Source organism: Trachypithecus francoisi, unplaced genomic scaffold (assembly GCF_009764315.1).
Source record: "Trachypithecus francoisi isolate TF-2019V2 unplaced genomic scaffold, Tfra_2.0 Lachesis_group17, whole genome shotgun sequence".
NCBI classification, from domain to species: domain Eukaryota; kingdom Metazoa; phylum Chordata; class Mammalia; order Primates; family Cercopithecidae; genus Trachypithecus; species Trachypithecus francoisi.
The window spans coordinates 31,358,844-31,386,267 of record NW_022681462.1 but is presented as its reverse complement, the minus strand read 5'-3'; the positions used below and the strand labels follow the sequence as shown (position 1 = coordinate 31,386,267).

The window sequence follows — 27,424 nt, the reverse complement described above, 5'->3', positions numbered from 1 at the left end:
AACACTGCTCTTTGCCCCTTTGTAAAATAAAGGCCGCTCTTTTGGCCCACTTTGGACAAGGATCCCCACCCCACTCTCTCCCTATATGAATACCCATCACCCCTTCTGAAATTCTGAAGATGTTTGTAATGGATTTATGTCAACATGCTGAATAATATACAACTGATACTGACTCCCTAACTTATAAAACAAAAAGAAACAAAAATTATTAATTTATAAATCTCTGTACAGGCGTATTTCTTTTTTTTTTCTTTTGAGACGGAGTCTTGCTCTATTGCCCAGGCTGAAGTACAGTGGTGCAATCTCTGCTCTGTGCAAGCTCCGCCTCCTGGGTTCACGCCATTCTCCTGCCTCAGCCTCCCGAGTAGCTGGGACTACAGCTGCCTGCCACCACGTCCGGCTAAGTTTTTTGAATTTTTAGTAGAGACGGGGTTTCACCATGTTAGCCAAGATGGTCTCGATCTCCTGACCTCGTGATCCACCCGCCTCGGCCTCCCAGAAAATGAGTATTTCTTTAAAGACTGTTCCCATCCCAGCCCCTCATACTACTATAAACACATAATCCAGTTCTGGGGGTTCTCTCATGGAAGCCCTGGGAATATAAATCAACCATCTTGGTGCTTCTACTGGATCCACGGGTGCACATCAACCATGTTTCAGGGTACTATATTAATATGTGGGACATGGTTGTAAGAAGGTTTATCACTTCCTTCCTTTCCCTCGAAGAGACCTGCAGACATGACTGAATGTATAAGGAATCTTCAAAATATTGTGTAGCTGTGACTCTAATATATTGGATATTTCAGGAGCTAATCAAATGCCCAGTCTTCAAATTGTTGTCATTTGAAAGAAATGGAAGTCAAAATCATCAGAATGCCAGAAAGCAATAACATGCCATGCACTCTATCTCCAACACATTTTGCTGTCATTTAAACCTATGATTTAGACAACAGGAGGGAGAAAAAAAATTATCTATTGATCCAACAGTCACACTATCATTTTTGGAGGGTTGCCCACCTACCCTCAAACCCTGGATATAGAAATCATATCCCTATTACAAATAGCACCATTATTTATAGAACCTTGAACATTTCATAATATCTTTATATTATGTATAAATCATAGTTGGAGCATGTGGACCTTTCTAAATATACCTTTTCACTAGCTAAGGACGTTTCTCTTGGAAAAGAAACAGGCACTATCTCTTTAGAATGGATGAAAGTTGAACAGTGGCCACAAAGCAAATCTATAATCAAGATATTCTGACCACATCACAACCCAGCTTTCTTGGTCTCTGAGGTGGTGGAAGGGATGGGAAGGAGGTAAAGGTGGAAAGGGAAACACTGATGTATCTCTGACTCTTCTCTGCCAGACTGCATTCATTTTCAAGGAAATAATCATCAATATATAAGGTAAGAATATGGTAATATTGGTGAGATTACCAGGCCCTGCCCAATAGTAGAGCAATATCAGGATATGCCTCGGACAATGTACAAAGCAGGACTGGCTCAGAGCGATCAACACCCGTTCTTATCCCGCCATCAACCTATCCATGCTATTTCAGTAGCAGCCCTCCTAACTCCCAACTGAGACTCTGTGGACAGGGAACAAACTGATAATATCATCCAAACCAGTGAGAATCAGCAGTAGAATCACAGGTTGTAGGTAGAATTATTAGGAAGGAGACATATTTTGCCACTGAGATTGAAAAACTGGTAGTAGACAAACCTTGAAGTCTCCAAAAATAGACCCCACAAAAAAAGAAAAGCATAGCTGAAAGAAGGAGGGGGAGAAAGAGGGGCAGAGGAAGACGGAGAAAGACAGAGACAGGAGGCAGAGATTGTGAGAGAAACTGTGACAAGAAAGGGATGAGGAATTGGAGAAAGAGAAATTTAAGGGAAGAAGAAGGAGGAGAAGAAATGAGAAGTCAGCTTTTGGAGTCAAATCAAAATGGTTCATATTTTCTATTATGTGCTCTTTTATTAATAACTCATTTGAGCTGCTATAACAAAAGTATCAGAGACTGGGTGGCTTATGACAACAGGAATATATTTCTCACATTTCTGGAGACTGGGAAGTCCTAGATTAAAGCATTGGCAGACCTCCGTGTCTGGTGAGGGCCCACTTCTTAGTCCATGAAGGCTGTCTTCTTTTTGTGTGTTCACATGGCCAAGGGGGCAAGGGAGTCCTCTGGGGTCTCTTTTATAAGGGCACTAATCCCATTCAGGAAATCTCCACCCTCATGACATAATCACTTATCAAAGGCCTCCACTAATCCCATTTGGGAGACCTCCACTTTCATGACATAATCACTTATCAAAGTCTTCCACCTCCAAATACCATCACATTGGAGGTTTCAACATTTGAATTTTGAGGGGACACAAACATTCAGTATATAAAACACATTAACCTACAAAATAATTGTTTTGCTTGTCATTATATCCTTAGAGCCTGGAGGTGTACCTGGAATGTAACAGGTTTTCAGTAAATTTTTCTAAGTCAATGAAGGAAACATTTGGCCTCCTGAATCTAGTTGCACCTAACGCCATAAGTTTCTATCCATGGGTTACCTGGTGGCATGACTTAATAAATGCCTCCATGTTTATTCATATGGCATTTCTGTCACTTACAAAGAAAAGGGTCTTATTAAACCAGGGATCTTAAAATACTAAGCCACAATAACTGGAAAGCAGAGTGGTGGGGATCAGGGCAGACCTCAGGCAAGGTCTGGAGCACTGTCTGGAGAGTTCATGTCTTGGCAGGGCATCTAGGTTCATTCACAGGGTTTTTCCCAGCACTAATCACCAATCCAGCTCTAAATCTTAATATCGTATTTCTCCCCTAAATCCAGTTAGTCACTAACCTTGAGAAACTGCCCATCAAAAAGTCTATAAGGATTCATACTGTTCCTCAAATCTCTCTTTCCATGACACCCACCCACTGCAGTGGAGATCTTGAATGCCACAGCATCCTTTGTTGATTGCATTCCCTCATCATCCTCATTATGGCCTGCTAAGAACAAGCTTTAATTTCCTCAGCTCAGTATTCAATTCTTCTTTAGATTTTACTGAAGTCATATTTCCTTTCTTTTTTTTTAATCTTTTTGTTTTTCTTTTAACTTTTAGGTTCGGGGATACCATGTGCCAGGTTTCTTATATAGGTAAACTCATGTCACAGGGATTTTGTGTGACACACTTTGTGTCACACACATTATGTGTCACACCAAATCCTTCATGCAGGTAGTGTGCCAAACAGCGCAGATATTTTGTGACATGAGTTTACCTACATAAGAATTATTTTGTCACTAGGTACTAAGCGTAGTACCTGATAGATATTTTTTCAGATCCGTTCCTTCTTCCCACCCTCCACCCTTAAGTAGACCCCAGCGTCTGTTGTTCCCCTCTTTGTGTCCATGTGTTCTTGTTATTTAGCTCCTACTTGTAAGTAAGAACATGTGGTATGTGGTTGTCTGTTCCTGCATTCCTTTGCTTAGGATAATGGTCTCCAGCTCCATCCACGTTGCTGCAAAGAACATGATCTTGTTCTTTTTTGTGGCTGCATAGTGTTTCATGGTATATGTGACACATTTTCTTTATCCAGTCTACTGTTGATGGTCATTTAGGTTGAGTCCATGTCTTTGCTATTGTGAATAGTGCTGCAATAAACAAATTTGTAAATGTGTCTTTATGGTAGAATGATTTATATTCCTTTGGGTATATATCCAAGTAATGGAATTGCTGGGCTGAATGGTAATTCTGTTTTTTCTTGGGCCTGTATGTTAGGGCTTCAGAATACGGTCTCCCCCTCATAATGGTCCAATTCTAATCTATTTGTATTTTCCCAACAACTCACAAATGTCCTGCTTCTTTATGGGCTCATATTGGTGTCTGGCTGGAAGGGGCCTTTCCCCTTCTAACTCACAATTCACCTAGCGAAGCTGTACCCATCCTTCAAAGAAAAGCTAAAAATCTCCCACCTCTGACTACATCTTTCATGTAAGTAGTGTGCCAAACAGTGCATATATTTACTGTATACTAACTACCTGGTGCTGCTTAATAAGTTTTTGTGTGGCTGCAAAATACAACCCAAGCTTTTTGTGGGTAGAACATGCCTGGTTTTCTCCCAAATAACTCAGGATGAAACTCTTAAGACATGGTTAGGAAATGCTTGTTTATTGATAGAAAGATGGATGGTCCAAGTAGGCACCTAGGGATAGGCAGCAGGTATGAAAGGGATAGATGATTTGGAAAATATAGAGTCCTAAAAATAAATTTCACCCACTTCGCAATTTGCTGATCAAAGCCATAGGTAGTAGTTGGCACCTGTGTAAGGTTACAATTCTTGTTCCTTGATTTATTTTATCAACACAGGTGTAGTCCTCAGTGATTACTTGCCAGACAACCCTGCATAAATGACATTTTTCATAGTTCCAACTCCCCGATCTTGGGTGATTGCTAAAAGCTGGGGTTAATTAACCACATATCCCTTCTAAGCCTGAAAGAGACCATGAACTGAGCAAACTGCTAAAAAAGATGCCATTTCATCTTTACAGTTGAGATAAAAGTAGTCAAGGCAAAGTGCAAATTCCCATTGATTTTATACACACATACACACACAACCCCCAAACGAAATAAATAATTTAAATTTCAATGAAATTTAAAGTTCCGTTTCATTTTTAAGTGTATATTCCCCAAACCACTCAGCTACAGTTAAAGCTTTCAACACCTAAAGAATCCCTAGAGCCTGGCATTTTCTGCCATCTCGAAAAGAGGTCAATAACTGGGTCCACATTGCTGAGAATTCACAGAAATCAGAAAACATTCAGGCAGAGGGTTACCTTAATTTATGGAAAGTATGTCTATGTGGGGACCCACAGCCTTGGCCTCCCTGTGCCTCATTTATCATTCTATCAAGAGCCAGCTCATGTTTTAATTCCTCCATCACCCCCTCCCTGCCCTCCCAGTTCACAGAAACCCAGCCTCTTCTGTGTGCCTGTAGCCATCTCTGCCATTTATTTGGTTCTTTATGAACAATTCTCACCAAGGAAATAATTCTATTTTGTGCAAGCCTCTTGCATTGTTACTTGAATTTCCGATGTCACACGGTATACAAATAATATAAGCTGCATCATTACTATCCTGTAGTGTTCAGAAATTTGTCATGAGCATATTTCTTTTTATCCAACTAAAGGCACAGCCGCCCAAGGATGGGAAAGTGTCAGACCATTACATTTCGTTGAAACTCTGAAGTTTCTGGCACAGTACCTTATACAGAATAGGTGCTAAGTAAATTAGAAATATGTATAGATATGTACATATAAATATGTATTGGCTATGAATGGAGTAGTTAGTATTCTAGCTGCTGGCTTAATTAAATGATACCAATCTTTGGAGACAAGGCTAGTTGCAGAGGTGGAATTGGTGTCTCACTGTGTCTTCACCAATGGTAGAGTCATATTGTTGCCTACTCTCATCCCCTTTCTACACTTTATACACTCATTCCCTTTCTTCCCTGCTCAAATACCTTCCCTATGCAGGAAAAAGATGGAAATTTCTAGGAGTCAAAACCTTTGATTGTATGCATAGGATTAAGATGTATATACCCTTGGAAGAAGTACAAAGAGCAAATGGCTTTTATCAAAGTAGTGAGTAGTAGGAGTAGATAAACTTGAAAAGAGTAGGAACTGAAAGAGAATAGATTTGATAAAAAGGTGCTTCCAAGAGATGAGAACTCTTAATGGAACAAGGAGGCAGGATGTACTTGAGAACACCTGGGACCTTTCCCGTTGCCAGCCCCACAGCAAAGGAAAGTGAGGAAGATATGTGGGTGACAGTGGGCAGAGCTACAAGGTTTGGGAGCACCAAGGACTCTTTGCCTCCTAGGGGATCCCAAAAGTATCTCCATTCCAGTGCCAGAGCCAGGGCTGTTTTGCCTGCCCAAATTAACTCCGACCTCTCTTCATCTTTGCCAAAGCCCATGAGAATGACCTCTTCCCGTCCTCTCTGGCAGCACCACCTTTCAATCCCTATTTTGGTGTTTTCTCCCTCTCATGTCCCCCTCCAAAATGCCAGCACTGTCTTCAAAGCAAGCACACAGGTCCCAAGCACTTTAATTCTTAATGTTATGAGGGAACTTGCAGAGAATAATGTCTTCTTTTTAATTATACAGACAGTTAAAACACTCAAAGAAATATTTTAACTATTTACACACTAACAAGACCCAATCTAGAGCTGCTAACCTTATTGTTAGCCCACTTATGTTGTCTTTTGCTTTCTTTGGGCGATACTTATCAAGCTCTGTGCTCTTCCTCGACTTCCCAAACTGATGTCCAAGCTGGGGGAAGGCCAGGCTGCTCCCAACCCCACCACCAATGCCCAGGAGACTACCACCTCCTGAACATGAAGGCACAAGTCACTGGCACTCCTCGGGCTTAGGTGAATCAGGGACCTCACTCAGCATGCTCGGAATCTGTCATACTAGTACTATCTCTTGGGGCATTCCCTCACACTTGGAACCAATGAAAACTTTATGAGGCAAAATGGAATTTTTGTAGCATGACAGTTAAAAACTAAACTATGTAGAAAGCAGGCCGAAACCCTGGAACACATGTCTCACATCGTCCCAAATATTCCTCACTATGTGGCTCCCATAAACACCATCTGCTGTGTTAATTTGTAAAGAATTACAAGGTTCTTAAAATTACACTTTGCTCTCTGTAGCGTACACTGTGTCTATGAAGGGGGAGACTTGAGAATGCATATTATATTCAGTCAGACACTGAAATCTTCCTTCCTATGCTGGGATCTAACTGAAAGTTTGCTAGGTCTGCATGGAATTTTAAGAAGTGCATTGTATTCTCTGCAGACCAGCTGTAGGGAAAGAAAATACAAAAACAAAAAATACACACAACAAAACCTTTGCCTAGGTTATAATCCTAGCAGCTTATACCTTTTCAGATTGTGCATATATCTCACACTTCACTGGATTCTTATGACAACACAAAGTCTTCAGTTGTAAGTGAAAGAGGCTGAACATTCAAAATTGGGAGAACTTCTTGGGAGAGACTTAATGCTCCACTGCTGGCTCCTGACCTCCAGGGCCTCCTCAGAGCCCTTGGGGAAGGCTAAGAGTTTCTCAGTTGTTCCTTCCTGTCTGCTTAGAAATCCAGAAGAGAAACATCTCTTCCCATAAGTACATCTCTAACAAAGCAAGACATTGGTGAATGGCTGCTAATGAAAACTTTTACATAACTTAAGTCCTCAGGGTGCTGCTGGTTAAACAGTGGTAAATAGTGCCTAAAAAAAATGAGAAAATAAATAGGAGAGTCTTAGACTCAATAGTCCATAGGCTTAAAACTGTTAATATGAGATAGTTATAACAAATGCAGATTCCTGGTCCCTTTCCCAAAATACTTTTTCAGTATCTCTAGGGTTGGGCATGGAAATCTTTCATTTTAATAAACATTTTAAAATTATAGATACATTCTTCAAACAGGAGGATAGTTCAATGGGTTCCAAACCAACTAATCATTTGATTAATCAATCTCTCCAATTGTGGCCTAGGAATCTGTGTTTTCATATTTCCTTCAAAATTCCATTGTTTAACCTAATTTGGGAACTTATTTTTGTAACCATTTACTGGAAATACATCTGAAATAGAACCAAAATCCACAATTAAGGCAATTCTGCTTGATTCCCAGTGAATTAGTCACTATATTAAACAACAACAACAACAAAACAACAAAACAAGATTTATAATCAAACCACTTAATTGGAAGAGAAAAGCCATACTTTCTGAGAAACTAAAACAATACAGACTAAGCATACCCTGTAACATTTCAAAAAAGTCCCTTCACAAAGAAAGAAAAAGCTATACCAGCTTCCCAAATTCTTTGCCTGTTACTGTCATATCTACCTGTAGACATCAAATAAGGTTAGCTGAGACGGTGGACAAAGAGATAAAAGCGACTGCTGATCTTACTAAGGCATAAAGAGCTTAAGAAACTTTTGCAAGTTTACAAAAATAAAACAAAAAACCAGGATCCTGATACAGGAAATATTTCAGAGCTTCTGCTGGTAAACCTGTCTACACTATGCTAATTTCCTAATATTTTAAGAAAATTCACTCCCAAGTTCCTCTATGGTCCCAACCTTTCTGTTCCCTTGTAATTATGCCCCAGCCCTCAATAAGAATTTCTCTGAGCACCCCATAATGATCTCCTACAACCCACTTCTACCCTCTTCCCCATCCTGAAGCATCCTCTACAGCCAAGATAAAACCCTGCCTCTCCCTGACCCCAGAGCCTACACAGAACTCCCTTCCCGATCAGTTCTTTCTGATGTCAGGCAGTGGCATCTCCCTCAGACAAAGCCCTGAATAGCCTTCTTGGGAAAAGCTGGCACAGAGTGGTCTCACCCCACATCCCTCGTAGTCAGATACCTGGCTGTAGCTATTCCCTGTCTTCCAAGCCCTGATGAAAAAGGTAGGAGTAGGGCTAAAGGTGAGTGCTTGAAGTTTCTCTGTTCACTCAGAATAAGCTGAGGGGAATGAACTATTGTTACTTCTAATTATGTCATTGGCCCTATGGAAAACTGGATTTTTAACACTGATTATAAGAAACTATTGGAGCAGGTTGACAATAACTCCTCAACTGTTGATGATACATTGGTTAATTGTATATACAACACAGTAGAGTAAAATAAAAATGTTGTGATCATGTTTTGCATTTGAATATGTGTGCATATGAATGAATGAATGTGTGTGTACTGCAAGTTTATGTGACATTATCCCTTCTCCATTATTTTTTATTATTATTATTATTATTATTATTATTATTATTATTTGAGACAGAGTTTTGCTCTTGTCACCCAGGCTGGAGTGCAGTGTCACAATCTCGGCTCACTGCAACCTCCGCCTCCCGGTTTCAAGTGATTCTCCTGCTTCAGCCTCCCCAGTAGCTGGGATTACAGGTGTACCACCATGCCTGGCTAATTTTTTGTAGGTTTAGTATAGAGACGGGGTTTCGCCATGTTGGCCAGGCTGGTCTCAAACTCCTGACCTCTTGATCCACCTGCCTTGGCCTCCCAAAGTGCTGGGATTACAGGCATGAGCCACCCATGCCTGGCCCCCTTCTCTGTTTTTTGTAAGCAGGTACTCTCCCAGTAGATAAGAGTTTAAACTCTTATCATCTCCACATGAGACCACATCTCCCAGTGTCAGGCACAATGCCCCCAAAAGGAGTTTCCCTCGCACTCAATAAAGTCTTGTAGTGACATCAGACTTGGGAGTCAAAGAATGTTAAGGCCAAGTTTCCTTTGTCCATAGATGAAAGATGGGACCATAGATGACTGCGGAAGATAAATTCCAAAATCTTAGTTCTTCCAGAATCTCATACCAACCTGCTTATTTGCATCCAGAGCTACCTATCTGGCCATGCATCGCCATGGAAAGCCATAGCGCTAGCTCCAAGGTTCATCTTAGTCTCCTAGAAGACTTATGATACTAAGACTAGGGTGGGGAAAGATGGATGCTTTCACAAATAAATCAATATTTTCTCATTTTATCTTCTTATGTAAAATCACAATGCAAATGCCAATTTCCAGTCTTCCCACCTCCTCAACCTTCATGCTCTTCCGCATGCCTTTCCTTCCTTCCAAGAGCTTTTGAAGTAGACACAGACTTAGGTTACATCTCAGCTGCTCAGCTGTGTGAGGCTGGGCAGTTTTCCTAAACTCACTGAATCTCAGTTCTCATCTGCAGAATAGTGAAAATAATGTCTAACCCAAGATTATGGCAAAAATAAGATAATGCATACAACATGTCTATCTCTGAGTCTAGCATGAAAATGGTATCCAATAAGCAAATTCCTTACCCTGATCTTTTCCTCTTGTGATAGTAAGCTTCCTAAAGAGAGGCACAGTGCCAAGAATCTGAACTATGGATAAATGGAAGACAGACGGCTCGAATGTCTAGGGATAATATATTGTTTTATAGACTGGATCTGGATTTACCAAGACTTGCCATTTGGAAATATTTGAGCATCTGAGTAATATTGAACACTTGTGAAATTTTCACCAAGTTAAAATCCATTTATGACACAACTCATATATGAGGCAAATGAAAAAGGAGAAGCAGACATTGACCCTGATATTTCACTTATATAGTCCAGTCATGAGGAATTCAAGCTCTGACAACCATGGTAGCTTCTACCAGGGAAAGATGGGGAGCAAATGCTGGGGACTGATTCCTCCTTTTCAGTCTTCTGCATGGGTAATGAAATCAGTAATGAACACACCTCACTGATGATTTTAATCAAACCGAGCACCTGTAACTGCCAGAAAGAGGGAGATCCCCCAAGCATCAAGAGTGGATTCTATTTCAGTCACCCTCACTTGGCATATCAAGGAAGGGATGGCCTTGCAGAAATTAGAAAGCCAGATGCAGCAGGGTTTCCATGTCTGCCCCACACTGATGGGAAGTCCTCAAAAGGAATTGCTAATCACTTATACACACCTCAAAAGGTAGCAGCCTCCAGAGCTGGGTCTGAACAGCAAGAAAAACATTCTTTTCTAAATGTCCTCTCCACCATGATGCAGTCTAGAGAGCTATCTATCATTAGAGAATTGTAACTCACTTGTGATGACTCCAGAAGTTCCCTGCTAAAACACTAATAAAACTAAGAAGGATGTTACATAGACAATTTACTTACCGTTGGTTTTTTTTCTCCTGTTTCTACCATTAGCCTATAAACTTCAATTAGGAACTTCATCTCTCTAGTTTGCTGGCATGTCTACTAAGTCCAGTAGCTGGCAAAAGGTTCTTAATGAAGGAGTGACCTAAAATGGTTGTCATTCTGGAAAATAGACAGCTGTTCCCTAAACAGATAGAATAGAAAGGCAAGAAGGAAACCTCTGTGTGAGGGGTGGCAGATGAAAACTTAAAGAGTTAAATAAAACAAACTCTGGTCCCGTAGGAAATCAGTTCGTCAGGAATTTAGGATTTAGGAATTAGACATATGTATGAGTCTAAACAAAAAACTGAGGAGAAAAAATCAAATAATGGTAGAGATGTGGGAGAGGAAAAAAAAAAAAAAAAGGATACATTTTTATAGTTTAAGGCAGAGTGGCTCAGACCTTACCCTGGAGCTTCTGTGTGCTGTGGTGGATCCAAAGCAGGAACTACCAACGGAATAAAACTGGCCAGAGATCTCATTTCTACTAACAAAATAGGTGGTACTTAGAGGAAGTCAGAAAAGGAAGCCAGAAACCAGGAATCAAAAGGGAGTAAAAAGTCCTGAGTAAAACCAGCTATAAGCCTGACTTGAGGGTGGATCACCATGTTATGGGTTCAAGTCCTTTCATTACCTTTGCAGAAGTCAGACTGCTGCTAAGTTCAAAGTTTCCTGGCAATCCACCCCTTTCCCCACAAACACAAAGTCAGGTTTATACAAACACAAACTGTATACTTCCCTTCCCCTCTCTTCCCCATCCTGAGAGCTCCATAGAAATCCCTATCTCCTAGGAAGTCCCTTTTCCCTCCAGAGGACCTCCTATGCCTTTCCCAAGGCTATTCCAACCCTCTCCTCTCCCTTGCCTCCTTTCTCCTGTGATTAACCAAAGTCTGCTAAATGGAAAACAAAGAAAGAATTTCCAACCTAATGAACATTAAATACAGTTTGAGTATCATAATTTTGTTTTCTTAAGCACAGAGACTCCAGGGGTAGAAGGATTAGGCTTCCATCTGTGCTCTCCTGGGTTGGGGAAGAATCTGCAGGCTGCAAATCACATCAGCTGGCTGAGGGGGTCTGCCACCGTATTCCATTTTAAACAATAGATCACTCCATCAAGTAAGTGTTTATTGGGCACCTGTGTAATGTTGAGCCTTGTAGAGGTGTGATGTGGGCTGAGCTGTGTCTCCCCCACCCTCAAATTCACATTGTGGAGTGCTAAATGCTAAGACTTCAGAATGTGACTATATTTGGGGGATACCACCTTTAAAGTGGTGATTAAGTTAAAATGAGATCATTAGTCCTAATGAGCTCAGCCCTAATCCAATATGACTGGTATCCTTAAAGAAGAGATTAGGAGACACACACACACACACACGCACGCACACACGCAGAGGAAAGACAGTGTGAGGGCAGAGGGAGAAGACGGCCATCTCCAAGTCAAGGACAGAGGCCTCAGAAGAAACCAACCCTGCTGACTTCTTCATCTCAGTCTTCTAGTCTCCAGAACTGTGAGAAAATAAATTTCTGTTATTAAAGTCTCCATCTTAATTCACAACAGCAAATACATGGAATCAAGCTAGGTACCCATGAACAGTAAATTGGTTAAAGAAGATGCGGTACATATGCACCATGGAATACTGCACAGCCATAAGAAGAACAAAATCATGTTCTTTCAGCAACATGGATGCAGCTGGCGGCCATTATCCTAAGCAAATTAACACAGAAACAGATATCAAAAATCACATGTTTTCACTTATAAGTGAGAGTTAAACATTGGTACATAAAGATGCAAACAACAGATACTAGGAACTACTAGGGTGCAAAGAGAGGAAGCCAGGGAGGACTGAAAAACTATCTATTGAGTACTATGTTTACTACCTGGATGATGGGAACTGCACCCCAAACTTTAGCATCATACAATCTATCCATATAATAAACCTGTACCTGTAGCCCTGAATTGAAAATAAAAGTTGAAATAATATTTTTAACGTTTCCCAGTCTTTGGTATTTTGTTATAGTAGCCCTAGCAAACTAAGATATGGTGTAGCAGGAGATACCAGAGTAATGGTTTGTTGAGGTTTGAGGACATTACTGATTAGGCTACAAGGAGTCCTAGACAGCTGAGATGAGGACAGGTAGGGAGGATGTGACAGCCTCCAGAAATCTCTTGTGTAACTTCTCAGAAAGCTCTTCAGTATTTCACAACACAAGACTCCTATCAATCAGTTTGACGGAATAACGAAAGAGCACCATCTCATCCGACAATTAGAAAAGAAATTTCCCAAGCCCAGGAGCAGGTTTCTCGCTCTGAATGCCAGGCTGGCTTCCTCAGGCTTTCTCAAACTCCTCCAAGAGTCTTACATCTCTTATTAAAAATTAGCAGCTATAGGATAACCAAATAATTAAATAATAAGTAAGTAAATAAATAAATAAAACAAAGTAAAGCCATCTTCCTTACTGGTCCTCAAACATTTCTCATTTCAGTAAGCATCCAGAGACAAATTTAATCTCATGCTCTTTCATAGTTTAAATCGGGTAAAAAATAGGACTTCTATAGGCTATCTGAAAGCTTGCAGGTGCTTTCGATTAAGAACCTTAAAGGAAATGTTTTTGGTAATATATGATGCCTATTCCCTTATGGGCAATATTTCCTTAATGGTGTCCCTTTCAGAGTTCAGGTTTACTATTCCTGGTACTTCAAGCAAGCAGCAGGTAGCTGTGTGCTTGAGATACCATGAAAACAAGCTACATGTTGACTAAAGGGAGTTAAGAAATACATGCCAGTTGGATCATAGCTAAACCATTCGTCCTGATTCATTCACTCCACTAATTAACACTGAGACTCATAGAATGATCACAGGGCCATGGCAAGACAAACACGGTCACGACCTGCATGGAGTTATAGTCTAAAGCTTGTAGTCTAAACGTCAGCACTACTGACATTTTGAGCTGGATAATTCTTTGTTACAGAGGGCTACCCTAGCCATTACAGAATATTTAGCAGCATCCCTGGTCTCTGCTAATTAGATTCCAGTGTATCTTTTCCCCAGTTATGACAATCCAAAATATCTCCAGACATTGCTAAATATCCTGGGGAAGGGGGGAGCAAAATTGTCCCCACTTGAGAACAACTGGCTTAACAAATGAGACATAATTTTTAAAGCAATTAAAATAGAGTAAGACAAATGATATGATACAAACACAATGCAAATTGACTGAGAGGTAACGTGGCTCAAAAAAAAAAGTTGTTTTCCCAATGAAGAGATATGAAATGAAGACAATATCTATTTTTTGGGTGTCTACTGTGTGTCAAACACTTGACCCTGATTGTTTATTTAATTCTTATGATGTACCCATATGATAAACATTTTACAGGTATGCTCAAAGACACCAATGAACATGTTCAACGGTCAAAGAGTGAGAGATAAACCCAGGATCAAATCCAGGTTCTACACTCAAGTCCAATTAATTCTTTAGGAAGGACAGAGAAATTTTAAGAAAGAGCAACCTTTGCTACATGAGGGTTAAAGTAGCTAACAGCTTAAAAAAATTCTCTAAAAATGGAGCTTGCATGGGGATTTGTGGCCCTAAATAAATACATTATTGAAATAATGTAAGTTTGAGACTGGTTTAAGGCAATGAGTAAAGGTTATAATGGAGAGGCTCTGGGGTTCCCCAGCATCCATCCTATAGTCATGAGAGTCCGTGGACTGGCCTTATGTATAAGAGTCCTCAAATATCCACCTGCCAGCTAATTATCATCCATAAATCCAATCATTTCACATCTGCATGAATTTGTTTCATATGGAGGGAGATGGTTCCTTCCAATCTGCTTATATTGTCCTTGCATAGTTGATAATAATGCCTCCTTTCACTCTATAAAGTGCTTCAATTTGGATTGCAAGTTTTATGATCACCTTATTATTAGTTCAATTAAGTCTGGAGTTGAAAAATTATTAGACCAGCTATTTTACATCATATTGTGTCACCAGTTTCACTCAGTGAAAATCCAGTCCATTATTTAATCATTACCTTTAATAAGCATACATTACTTCACTCACCTGCCTGAAATCCTCCAATGCCAACCTATCACCTACTAGGTAAGTCCAAGAAGGTCCTGGGCAATTTGCTTTCAGTTTTGCTCTCCAACCTTACCGTCCACCTCCATTGCTCAAACAGACTGTGCTTTCATGCCTCTAGGCTCTTCCACGCGGCATTCTCACTGCTGACATTCCCTCCACCATTTTATTCAATAACATCAACCAGTGTGTTAGAATCTACAATGTTCCCTATTCTCTCTTCACCTATTTATTGACGATCTCATTCAATTATTATCTTCTCTGTAAAAAAATTCCCTGATTTCCTCAAACATTATTCGTTCGTGTGTCTGTGTGTGTGTGTGTATGCACTACACTTAATGCATCTTTCTACCATGGTTCCTCTCACCCTATAATTACAGGTTCCTTTGTCTATGCTATTCATACTACTACTATATCATCATTATCTTTTTATTGTTAACACCTTCACTACCTCATATTTAGTTGATATCTGATACATATTTGCTGATAATGACCACTATAGGTAAATGTTAAAATCAGAATTGGCCACATTTTGGACAGTTCCTCTGAGTGCCTATCATGTGACAGGCATACGACTTTTGCTATGTAATGACGGAGTTTAGGACATGCTACCTCAAAATATGGCATCTTGGCATTTGAGAAATCTGCAGAAGCAGGAAGATCACTCTTCCCTTCTCCTTGAACTTCCCCTCTCAAGCAAGTCATATCACCCTCATTTGAGAAGTACCCTGCCTAACCCTGAAGGGAAAGAACATTCTTATCTCTGAATATATGGAGACACAGAGAAGAAACTGAAAAACAGGCCTTGCTGTTTCCCCCAGTTTCTTACCATTAGATCGTATCATTTTTGCCCAATCATACTTCTCTACAACTATTTATGTCATTATCAAACCTAGCATTAAAAAATATGTAGATTTACTTATTTCATTGGGTCTTCATTTCTTTATGAAGCATCGTGTTTCATGTAAAACATACTAAATAAACTTCTATGCTTTTCTCTTACTAATCTGCCTTTTGTTACAGGGGCCTCAGCCATGAACCTAGCGATGAGTGAGAAAATGTATTTCTTTTCCCTTTCAGTAACAAAAACAAGTAAGTGGCTGTGTGGTATAGTGAAAATCCAGAAATCTTTACCTTATTTCCCATTTTGCTTCTTTGTCTTTCTGTGAGGCCAGGCAAGTCACTGAACTGTATTAGATCCCAGCTTTCTTATCTCTAAACCAAGGTGTTAGAACTAGATAATTTTTAAGCTTTTTTCTCCTCAATTGTAAGTCATCCTTGGTCAAGGTGACATACCAAAGTCTTCTGGCTAGTTGTCAATGAATCAGCATTGACTTGGCCTTATTATGGCTATTTTTTTCCTCAATATTTAAAAAATCGTATTTTAAGTTACACTATAGTATATATTAAACATTTTGAATAACACTTATGTGAATAAAGTAAAAGGTGAATTCCCCCCTTTCCACAAACACACAACCCTTCCTGTCCTGAAATTACTGGTAACATATCACTAGGTAGCTATAGATCTTTTTCCATTCACACATGCACACAAACACACACACACCACACTCAAATACGTTCATATGCAATATTTTTTCATCAAAATAGGTAGCTATAGATCTTTTTCCACTCACACATGCACACAAACACACACACACACCACACTCAAATACGTTCATATAGAATATTTTTTCACTGAAATAGGATACAATATCTGCACTGAGTTCTCCTACTTCTTTCAGTCAGCAAGAGTTCACTAACACTCTTCCATGTTTCATGGCAATAAAATATAAATGCCTGAACCTTTTGTTGTGAATTCATGATACTTGCTATTTGGAGTGAGCTATCATTTAAGTGTTTCCCTATATTTTAGCATCTGTGTTGCCAAATTAGTTTTCTGTTGCTGTCATAACAAATTACCAGACTGAGTGGCTTAAGATAACACAAATATATTGTCTTAAGTTCTGTAGGTCAGAAATCCTATGGCACTGAAATCAAGGTGTGGTCAGGGGTACACTCCTTTCTAGAGGTGCTAGAAGAGAATCTGTTTCCTTGCCTTTTCCTGCTTTTGGAAACGGCCCACTTTCTTGGCTCATACCCCACTTCATCTTCAAAGTTAGCAATTTAGCATCTCTCTGGCTGTGCTTCTGTAGTTCCGTCTCTCTCTGACTCTAGCCAGGAAAGATTTTCTACCTTTAAAGACTCAAATGATTAAATTGGATCCACCTGATAATCCAAGATATTCTCCCCATCTCAGGGTCTTTAACCTTAATCACATCTATAAAATTCCTTTTCCATATAAGGTAACATATTCATGGGCTCCAGGGCTTAGTACACGCATATCCTTCGAGAGTCATTTTTCTGCCTACCACAATTTCAATATTTCACTTTTACAAATAATAAGGCAGCAGGCATCTATATATGTACATTCTTGCATGCTTGGGTGAGCACTTGTGTAGAACATGTTCCTAGAAGTAGATTACTAGGTCAAAGAATATGTATATTCCCCAACTTTCTAAGATACAAAGAAATTTATCTCTTTAAGAAGTCCCTACCTTATTTTTAAGTGTCCTTACTAAATGTTTAGATATTTGAAAATGGTGGGGGAGAAATATATCCTTTCTGGCAAAATAACCTAAATTGCGTAAGTATAAAAAGATAAGAATAAGATGATGGGTTTATCCTCCCAGGCACCTCTCACTCCTCTTTGGAAGCTTAAGAAAGGGGGTTGTAGGAAACTTAAAAAGCTCTATATAGTGAAAACAAACTTTATGAGTCTTTTCTTCAACATATTGCTCTGAGCTGATTAACTCTATAGCTTTAGACATAGGGTTCAAGGAAAGTGTACTACAATATCCTGGAGCACAGTCACCCAGCTGACCTGACAGCTCCAAACTTCACCAGTTCTCCTACCATCATTTCTCATTCCTACTACTAGTCTAGTGTGCCATATATATATATATACACACATACACACACACACACATACATATATACACACACATATATACACATACACTTTTTTCATTTTCTTTTTTTTTGCTAAAAATGGCAAACCTATCAGTCATTGAAAACAGACTGCTAAAAACAGAGATATTTAGAATATGCCCCTAAATTTGGAGTTTGGTGTCACAAAAGGAAAATCTGACATATCCCAGAACATCTGTGTCACATAAGTGCCTTAAGAATAAATCTGTGCACAAAATAGATCAGGGTAATCGGATACTTTTCACAGGCCTTTGTGTTAAGGTTTATGTTTTGCACCCACATTGGCCGCTTTCTAAACTGAAGCAAAAATGGTTAAAAACAAAAATAGAATCTGTGTATTGTGCATTCAATTCTCCAAATTTAGCACATTCATATGAAAATTTATAGAAAGGAGATTATATGATGAGAATTAGCTTTACAGCGTGAGATAATTTCTGTCCTCTACATGCACCCTATTACAACTAATAACTTAAAATCTAACCAGCTAAAATGTAGACAACATTTCCCAGTCTATGAAATACTTTTCAACGCCTTATTTCATTTTAATCCTCAGCGCAACCCATAACTTGGGTAGTATTTTATAATCTCTCTTCGCAGATGCTGAAAGTCTAAAAAAATTGTAAAGATCACACAGACAGGACAGGGGAGAAATTCAGAACTTAAATGCAAATATATGCCAAAACAGCCTATGACATTGATATGGCCTCTGAGATTCAAATTCTAAATGATATTGTGTGATATCTGCCACAGGAATATCTTTCTATGAATGTGTCAAGCTTTCAGAAGTCAATTTTTGCATGCATTTATTTGGTAACGTGGATTTCTAAATTATGATAACAGTCTGAGCAAACTGATAAATATCTTGGAACTCAATTGCTGAAAGTCACATCTAACCACAATCCCATCTGAAATTAACAAGTTCCTATGACTCTCAATGGAACAGATGCTACCATTTCTGATATCCTACTCAGTTGAATAATAAAAACAAACCAACAAAACAAAAAACCACCACACGAAAGAAGAGAATGTAATCCCTACTAGTTAACAGAGCTGATATTTAATACTTACCTCTTTTTTTAAAACTGTATTATCTCAACATCTTTATAAACTTTTTTTTCCGCACCATTACAAGCAGGATATAAAAGTTATTTTAAAAAGTTAATCATAATGCTGGTTTTTACCAAGCAAAAAGCTATTTATAAAGAGCTGAATGCTCAACCAATTTTTCAATTTGCATCTAGATATTCGTCATAGTGTAGCCACTGGCCAAAAAAAAAAAAAAAACTAATAAAAGATATTAAAATCTTAAGGTAATAATAACTGCTATCATTAAATGAGTATGTGCTAGGGCCAGAAGACTTCTATTTGTTTTCTCCAACCTCCACAATAACCCCAAACCCTAAAGCTTCTTTTTATCAATGCATAAATGGAGCTTCAGAGGCCTTAAGAAATGTGCCTGTGCTTGCAAGACTAGTCAGTCAGAGGTCTCAAACCTGGGTGAAGCTGTGCACTCTCCACACCACCACATTGTATACTCCAGCTCAGCAGCACCCAGAATAGAAGAGAAAAACAGTGTAATCATGAAGTATTTTTTTTTTCCATTTTTCTATGAAACCTGAAAGTAAAATAAAACTTTGGGCTCCAGCACCTTAAAGGGAAAAGTCAAGCTGGGAACTGCTTAGACCAAACCTGCCTCCCATTCTATTCAGTCATCCCCTGCTCTTTCAGATAGATATATATCTGAGTGCTTCCTTTCAAAAGGCTAATCAGAAACTCAGAAAAAGGCAACCACTTGTCTCTCACCAACCTGTGACCAGGAGCCGCCGCCACCCCTTCCAGTTGTACCACTTTTCTTGATGGAATCAATGGAACCGATGTTCATATGTCATATATTGATTGATGTCTCATGTCTCCCTAAAATGTGTAAAATTAAATCGTGCCCCCAGCACCCTGGGTACATATCAGCAGGCCCGCCTAAGCCTGTGTCATAGCCCTGCCTCCTCAATCCTGGCACAATAAACTTGCTAAATTAACTGAGACGAGTCTCATTCGGTGTTCACAACAGTATGGCTGAGGGATTTGACACACTGTACCATCAGTAGTGGAGAAAGAAGTAAGACGCAACAAAAAGTAATTAAAGATGTATTTTAGCAAGGCTGATCCAGTATCTTATGGGTCCACAGCCACTACTGTGTCTGGCATTGGTGGATCCTTGACCTCACTGACTTCAAGAATGAAGCTGTGCACCTTTGAGATGAGTTGTTACAGCTCTTAAATACCGTCCATCCTGGGTTTGTTCCTTCACATGTTCACATGTGTCTAAAGCTTCTTCCTTCTAGTGGATTCCTTGTCTTGTCTACCTCAGCAGTGAAGCTGCAGACCTTCAAGGTAACTATCACAGCTCACAAATTGGGCAAGGATTAAAAGAATGGGCAATACCAAAATTTATTGCAAAAAACAAAAAAGCAAATATTCCATAGCATCCAAAGTGCCAAAAGCAGCTTACAACTGGCAGCCTGCTTTTATTCCCTTATCTGACCCCACCCACATCCTGCTGATTGGTCCATTTTACAGAGAGCTGATTGGTCTATTTTACAGAGAGCTGATTGGTCCACTTTACAGAAAGCTGATTGGCCCATTTTGACAGAGTGCTGATTGGTGCATTTACAATCCCTGAGCTAGACACAGAGTGCTGATTGGTGTATTTACAATCCCTTAGCTAGACATAAAGGTTCTCCAAGTCCTTGTTAGACCCTAGAAGCCCAGCTGCTTTCACTTAGTGGATCCTGGACCAGGGCTGCAGTCAGAGCTACCTGCCAGTCAGGCGGCGTGCACCCGCATTTCTTAGCCCTTGGGTGGTTGATGGGACCAGGCCTGCGCAGCAGCGGGTGGTGCTCGTAGGCGAGGCTCGGGCCACGTGGGAGCACACTGCAGGGCGGTGGAGGGGTTTTTGGGCATGGTGGGCTGTAGGTCCAGAGCCCTGCGCTGTGGGGAGGCAGCTGAGGCCCGGCGAGAATTTGAGGGCAGCGCTGGCAGGCCGGCACTGCTGGGGGACCTGGCGCACCCTCTGGAGCTGCTGGCCGGGGTGCTAAGCCCTTCACTGCGCGGGTGGTGGCGCATGCTGGCGGGTCCGCGCGCCCACGCCCACCCGGAAATCGCGCTGACCTGCGAGAGCCACTGGCAGCCCTGGTTCCTGCCTGCGCCTCTCTCTCCACACCTCTCCCCAAGCACAGCGAGCCGGCTCCAGCCTCGGCCAGCCCACAGAGGGTCTCCCACAGTGCTGTGGCAGGCTGAAGGGCTCCTCAAGTGTCACCAGAGTGGAAGCCGAGGCTGCGGAGGCGACGAGAGTGAGGGCTGTTAGCATGTTGTCACTTCTCAATACCACCAGGGTGGAGAGCCTATCACTAAATAACCATGTGACAGTCTTCATGGGCTAGATCTGCAAATCGCAAAAGATGATTTGCAGGATACCAGGCCTTGAATTTGCCCCTAAAAAAAATTATTGGATATGCAACTGTGTCTGTGAAATACTTTATACACACAAATGCATGCATACACACACACCACCACCACGACAGCACACCTTTAAGACAAAAAATCAATGCAAGTATCAAGGCATTGACAGTGACAAATAAATCTGTTTAACTTGATTAATCCTGCTTTTCCAACTTCTACTGAGCCTCAGAAATGTTTTTCTCCTGTAATATCCATTAAAATCTTAAGGAGCTGATGTTCAGAGGCGTGCGCCTATGAAGAAGATATTCTTTGTGACCTTTCTAACTCACATATTCCATTGCCCAAGAGGTGGAACCAGAACCCCAGAAGTCCTTAGGTCTTCCCTGAAATGCATTCTTCCTGGTAAGCGGGTATTTGTGTGGGATGTTAAGTGTTCTGTGCAAGAATTGCCACATTCTAATCCCATTACCTTCTCTATCATTAAGGTAAGTGACAGCAGTTGCAGTTCCGTGTCAGTTTAATTAGAGGAAGTGAAACACAATTACAGGGCATTAGTGGGCATTAGTGCAAGCCTGATGCAGGAGAGCAGCAGGCCCCGAGGGGCAAGCGTTAACAGCCGACCACAGGGGAAAAATGCACTCTTCTCCTCTGACAATGAAATTCTTAATTACAATGCTACTGTAGGGGGAAATTGTTTTTTAAATGCCATTACAAACACAGTCTGATTGCAAAAATCTTTTTATCTAAAAACTAATTAAGCCATTATTTCCTCTCAGATGACAATGGTAAGTGTAAGTTTTTCATTTATGAAAGCAGTTACACAATCTTATGTTCCTCATATTTAGAGAGCGTCTTTTTTTGTAAGTATCTACAGGCCAAAATGATTTTAGAAATTAGAAACACTATGAAGACCATAATAGAGATTTTTTTTTTTTTCAAAAAACACAAACTATCATGATGTAGACGAACGACACAATGTTTTCGCTAAAATGTAAAAATATAATGAGCTTATATGTGCCAGCTCATTTTGATGAGTCCATTTTTTAAATCATGTAAAAATTAATTTACAAAATACTATTGCCAGGTTTGACAAAAACAAGATTATTCTGCAACCTTTAAAATACAAGCTGTGAGAGGGCAAGGGGTTGTGTTTATTCAGGGCTGCACTGTCAGCATGTCAGCGGTGAACAGTGGGTACCTACTACCCATTTGATGGAAAGAAAGCTGCTCTCCAAGTGGCTTTGAAGTAGTCCCTTAAATTTCATGTTAGAAACAACTGGATATTTGAGTTGATTGTAATTGCACAGGTTTTCTTTGAACTATTTCATGTTTGTAGATTAATTTTTGAATAGATATGGTAAAGGTGGTGACAATAACCCCAAATAGATGCCATTTCCAATTACAGGGGAATGGGAAGAGGCAAAAAAGGCCAGGTATGTAGATAAAAAGAAATAAATGATGTTACATGAACGCCAAACCCCACAGATGACTGGATTATAGTGTGTAGGAGCACGCTTAAGGCAATGCCGCTAAATCGAGTTGTTACTATCGCACTTAACTCCATCACTAATCATAAACCCGAGTTTCTTTCCTGTTCTCCCCTCTAGAGCCCAGCTACATATCAAGGGAATCTTTCACTTGCTTAGAAAAGATAAAACACTTTCTGCTTTAAGAAAAAGCTGATAGACTAAAAATCTGTGCAGAAGAAACAGAGGTGATTATAAAAGGCTTATTTGCTTAACAAAAGGATTCTCTGCAGGCTTATTTTAAATAGTGAGCTTCTCTAATGAGTTGAAGTGTTTATTTACAGATCATCAATTACCTGGGGTGAGGAAAGAAAAGTATGGGGAGTGTCAGAGGGAAGATACAAAGTACTTAAATCAAGTAAATCATTAGGAGCCACTGACAAGTGAGGAACCATCAGAAAACAAAATATTACTTTCTCTCAATAATACATACGTCCATGGGAAACTTACTTTTAGAATACACAAACTGAAATTACACCCATCATTTTAGGAACGACTAAAATAAGGCAGAGTTTATATTTAATATTTTCAGCCTTCACCATCTCCTTTTTTGTAAACTGTGTTTTAAAAAGGGAAAGGAGAAGAGAGAAAAGAACATCTTGTTACAGAGGCTTTAATTTTAAAATTGACCCTTTCTATTGAACTCTGAAGAAGTGATCAGATAATTTATAAAACACGCCTTCAAAAGTTTATTTTCCAAAGCTTTTTTCTCCCAGAGAATCACAGGCAAAACAGCAAGACAGGAGAACAGTTATTTTTAGCAATCTCAGTGGTACAGCTTTCTCCTGAGGCAAAACTTAAATCAGATAAGGGTCTCCGAGGACCTGAAAGGAAGGAAACCACCCACTTACTGTATTCAACTCAGTCCTCCCCACACAAACTCGATTTTAGAAACAGAACTAGAAAACATGTTAGAGAATATTTAAGGATGACACACTGCAGTAAACGCTAGGAACCACATTTCAACAACTGTTAGAGGCTATTACCACTCCCGTTGCATGCAAGAAAATTAGCTGTAATTGGGTAAGTGACACAAGTGTAGCACAGGAGTGGGAATTGAGCAGACACTTAATTAATGGTATTGGGAGAAGGGAAATGGGATTAATGAATGGTTGATATAAATTCTGTTTTGCTGTTGGGTTAATCGCTGGTCTCATGAAAATTTATTTCCTGGCTAAGATTTATAGCAGGGCTTTTAAATATTTTATTCCATTCTGAATAATTTCTAAATGGCACTGTAATTTCCAGAATCATACTAGCCACATTATTTATTGGTGTGTATACCTGCTATCCATATGGACGCACCATTATAAGAATGTGGCAGGACTGAATTCTAAGTACAGAAATCCTCATGCAAATGGACGAGGATAACTTTGATTTGACATATTGTTTATATAATTAGGGCCTCACGAATGATTCATCACCAAGAAGGTGATGAATTCCATGTCTGAAGAACAAAGTCCAATCTTAGTGTTGTTTCAGTCACCGCAGCATTTACTAAGCCCGGCTTTATTTGAGAGAGCTGGTAAAATCATGTAGCATGCTTCAAATTTTTGAGTTTTTCAATCTTCAATTTAATTCTTATACTTAGCATTATCATGGAGCTATTATTAGTTATTTTTGCTTTGCTGGTACTTCATGTCATGATATGTCAAATCTGTCAAATCGAAGTACCTCTGAATTCAAGCAATGACATCATTTTTTTTCTTTTTAATGTTTTTAAAAAGCATTTCCCAAGAAAAAATATTTCTGTGCTTGTTTTTCATCATATCTAAATTCATTTCTTGTACTTATATTGATTTTTTGTATTAAAATGTATCTTACAGGATTTTTTAAACCAAAATAATTAATTAGGACATGTCTTTGTAAAAGTAAAATTTCCAAAAAATATAAGTATATCTAGATGAATTAATACGTTAGAGCAGCTTGAATTTACCGTGACTTTTGTTTTGTTTTGTTTTGTTTTTGAGACAATGTCTTGCTATGGTGCCCAGACTAGAATGCTACAGTGCAGTGGTAATTCACCAGACTGATATATAGCAAACCTAAGCCTCAAACTTCTGGGCTGAAGCGATCCTCTTGACTCAGCCTCCCAACTAGCTGGGATTACAGGCATGCACCACCATGCCCAGTTCCTAACATTTATTGTTAACACTATAATGGAACAAGAACACATTGATAACAAGAGAATTGGTACACAACATTTACAGAAAACTGGTTCTTATGGGTAAGACATGCAGAGAGAGTAAATGTTCAACCGATAAATGTAGAGCTGACACATTTTTGTTCCAAAAAGAATCTTGGCCTTGTAGAGACAGACTCTTTTAAAAATGTTAAGTTTCCACTTAAATATTAGATTCCACTTAAATATTAATTTCATGTATTAACCAGTAAAGATGTGTCATTTCTAGTGATTTCAGCATCTAAAATGACAAGTGAGTTTTGCACACTTTTCTTAGACCCTGTGTGACGTGAAATAATTAAGAGTGTTATTACTCCCCTTTCACAGATGAGAAAAAAGATTCAAGAAGATTGAGTGGTTTCCTAAGATGTGTAAGGGTAAGCACAAATCAAAAAAGAAAAAGTAAATAATTATCTCTGTTGAAAATAGAGAAGAGACCTCTCCCTCATCCTTTTTCTTGCTTTAGAAAACTTGTAAATCATTTTTCCGCCTCTTTGAAATGTATGTAAATCTTTTTCAAAGTTAAATACGCCTCTTGCCAGCCTTATAACAGAGGAGTGTCTTTCTCAAGGACCTGGGAACTATCTCTTTGAAATGTAATCAAGGAAAAAAGCATCCTCAGCAACCAATTCTGTGGCAGGGGTAGGAACCTAACTTCATCAGGTTCCTTTCTCCAAGCTGCAAAACTGCCTCATGTCATAAAGATAAGAGTTTATTTTTCTCTGAGATAAAGCCAATTAGCTAAAACAGATGGTCACCCTAATTACCAAGTGAATTCAGGTTGAACTGTTTGTGACAAACGGTGCTGTCAAGTCCTCTTACTAGAGGACTAGTTGTTTATCTTAAGAACATGTATGGAATGGGTTGCATCTGTTTGGCTTTTTAAAAAGGTGAGATTTCTTTTTATCTTTGCAATCTCTTAGTAGGCAATCTATGATGCACATCATATTCTTGTTTAGTACTTATTCAACAATGAAACCATTTTCTTCCTCTTTCACCTTCATGGAGAGGTTTTGGGGGAAAGGAGGAGAGTTTGTTCTTAATTATATTTCCCCAACAGGTGACACACATAATAAATAACAGATGGAGTTCAGGCCAGGCCTCCAGAAACCATCCCTTGCACCTCCCTGTTCATCGCAGCTACTAATCCTGCTGTATATTTCTAGTTGTGACCATGTCATGCCATGATTTTTAAAAAGTCCTTTTTTGGGAACTGGCACTATGTGTCACCCAAATGGAAGTCAAACTATTGATGTGTGGTCTTAGAAATAAGAATAGGCCATTTAAGAAACTACATCTAGTTTGTGAACATTTACTTTAACTATACTCCTTAGGATTACCTTCACTTTATAAAACAAGAATGACAGTGTCTGTCGTTATATGTCCAGAACCCAGTGAACCACAATCCATTTTGCACCCATGCTGAGTAAAAAACTAATACAATGGTGTGGCCCAAGTGAGGATCAAGTAAAGTTATTGTTGTTGTTTAATTTTTAACCACTTATTACTATTAAGAAATGCATTTCTATTTCCTCAAGGGGACTCTCAGATAATTCTTATGATTTACTGAGAAGGCCTGAATATTTGACCTAGTTTGAGTAATAAAGACCCATTACCTCTTCAGGTTGATGTTCCATCTGCTAGAAAACCAATTTGTAGCCCAAAAAATTGGTATTACACAGCTCTTAATGGGAGAACAAAATATAGGGACTGGAGGCAATGAAGGTCAGCTGGGAGAAAAAATGTGAGGACCTTGTTCATATGATATCTGTGCATACCATCCATTCCCAGGGTAAAAATCAAGTTCTGGCAAATCAGCTATTTAAAAAAAATTATAATCAGTTTAATAATTAATAACTAATAAACACAAATTAATAATAATAGCAAGTATCAATAGAACATTAACAGTAGCATATTCAAGTTAATGGTTTAGAGTGACAAACTCCAGGTTATGCATAGATCTCCATGACATGAGAAATCTTATCAGAAAGCAAGTCAAAACATTATCATTATAGATTAACTTCAAATTCATTTAAAAAAAATAAAACATTTGCAAATGTCACCCTTCTGATTCACTTGTATTTCTGTTCTAGAGAAGTGGTTTGGAAGCAGGGCCACTTACATGTACCCCCTAAGCATATGCAGGGACTAATCATAGGGTACACTGTCAAGACAGTTTTAATAAAACAATTGCTAGATCCTCAAACTCCATTAGGATTGTGACCTAAAATTCATCTGAGATGCTCCTGTGGTCGAAGTTCTCCTTTTCCACTTTCACAGTCACCACTCTCTCATTTTACAAAGTAAAGGCACAATTCTCACCTATTCTATATCTTACTAAAATATACTGCTCTGAGGTGTAGAAAATCCTCAAGTACTACCAAAAGGGATAATTAGACAATGATTTTAATCAAAGTACACTAATAGCCACCTCCATCTCTCTATAATATGTATCTTCAAAAAA

The 27,424-nt window shown here is 39.3% G+C and overlaps 1 protein-coding gene across 5 annotated transcripts in view; it reads right to left on the bottom strand.

Annotated features, from left to right (window-relative positions):
• CTNNA2 (catenin alpha 2) overlaps positions 1 to 27,424 on the bottom strand; it is a 1,168,663-nt gene that overhangs the window by 262,056 nt on the left and 879,183 nt on the right. The window lies entirely within an intron of this gene.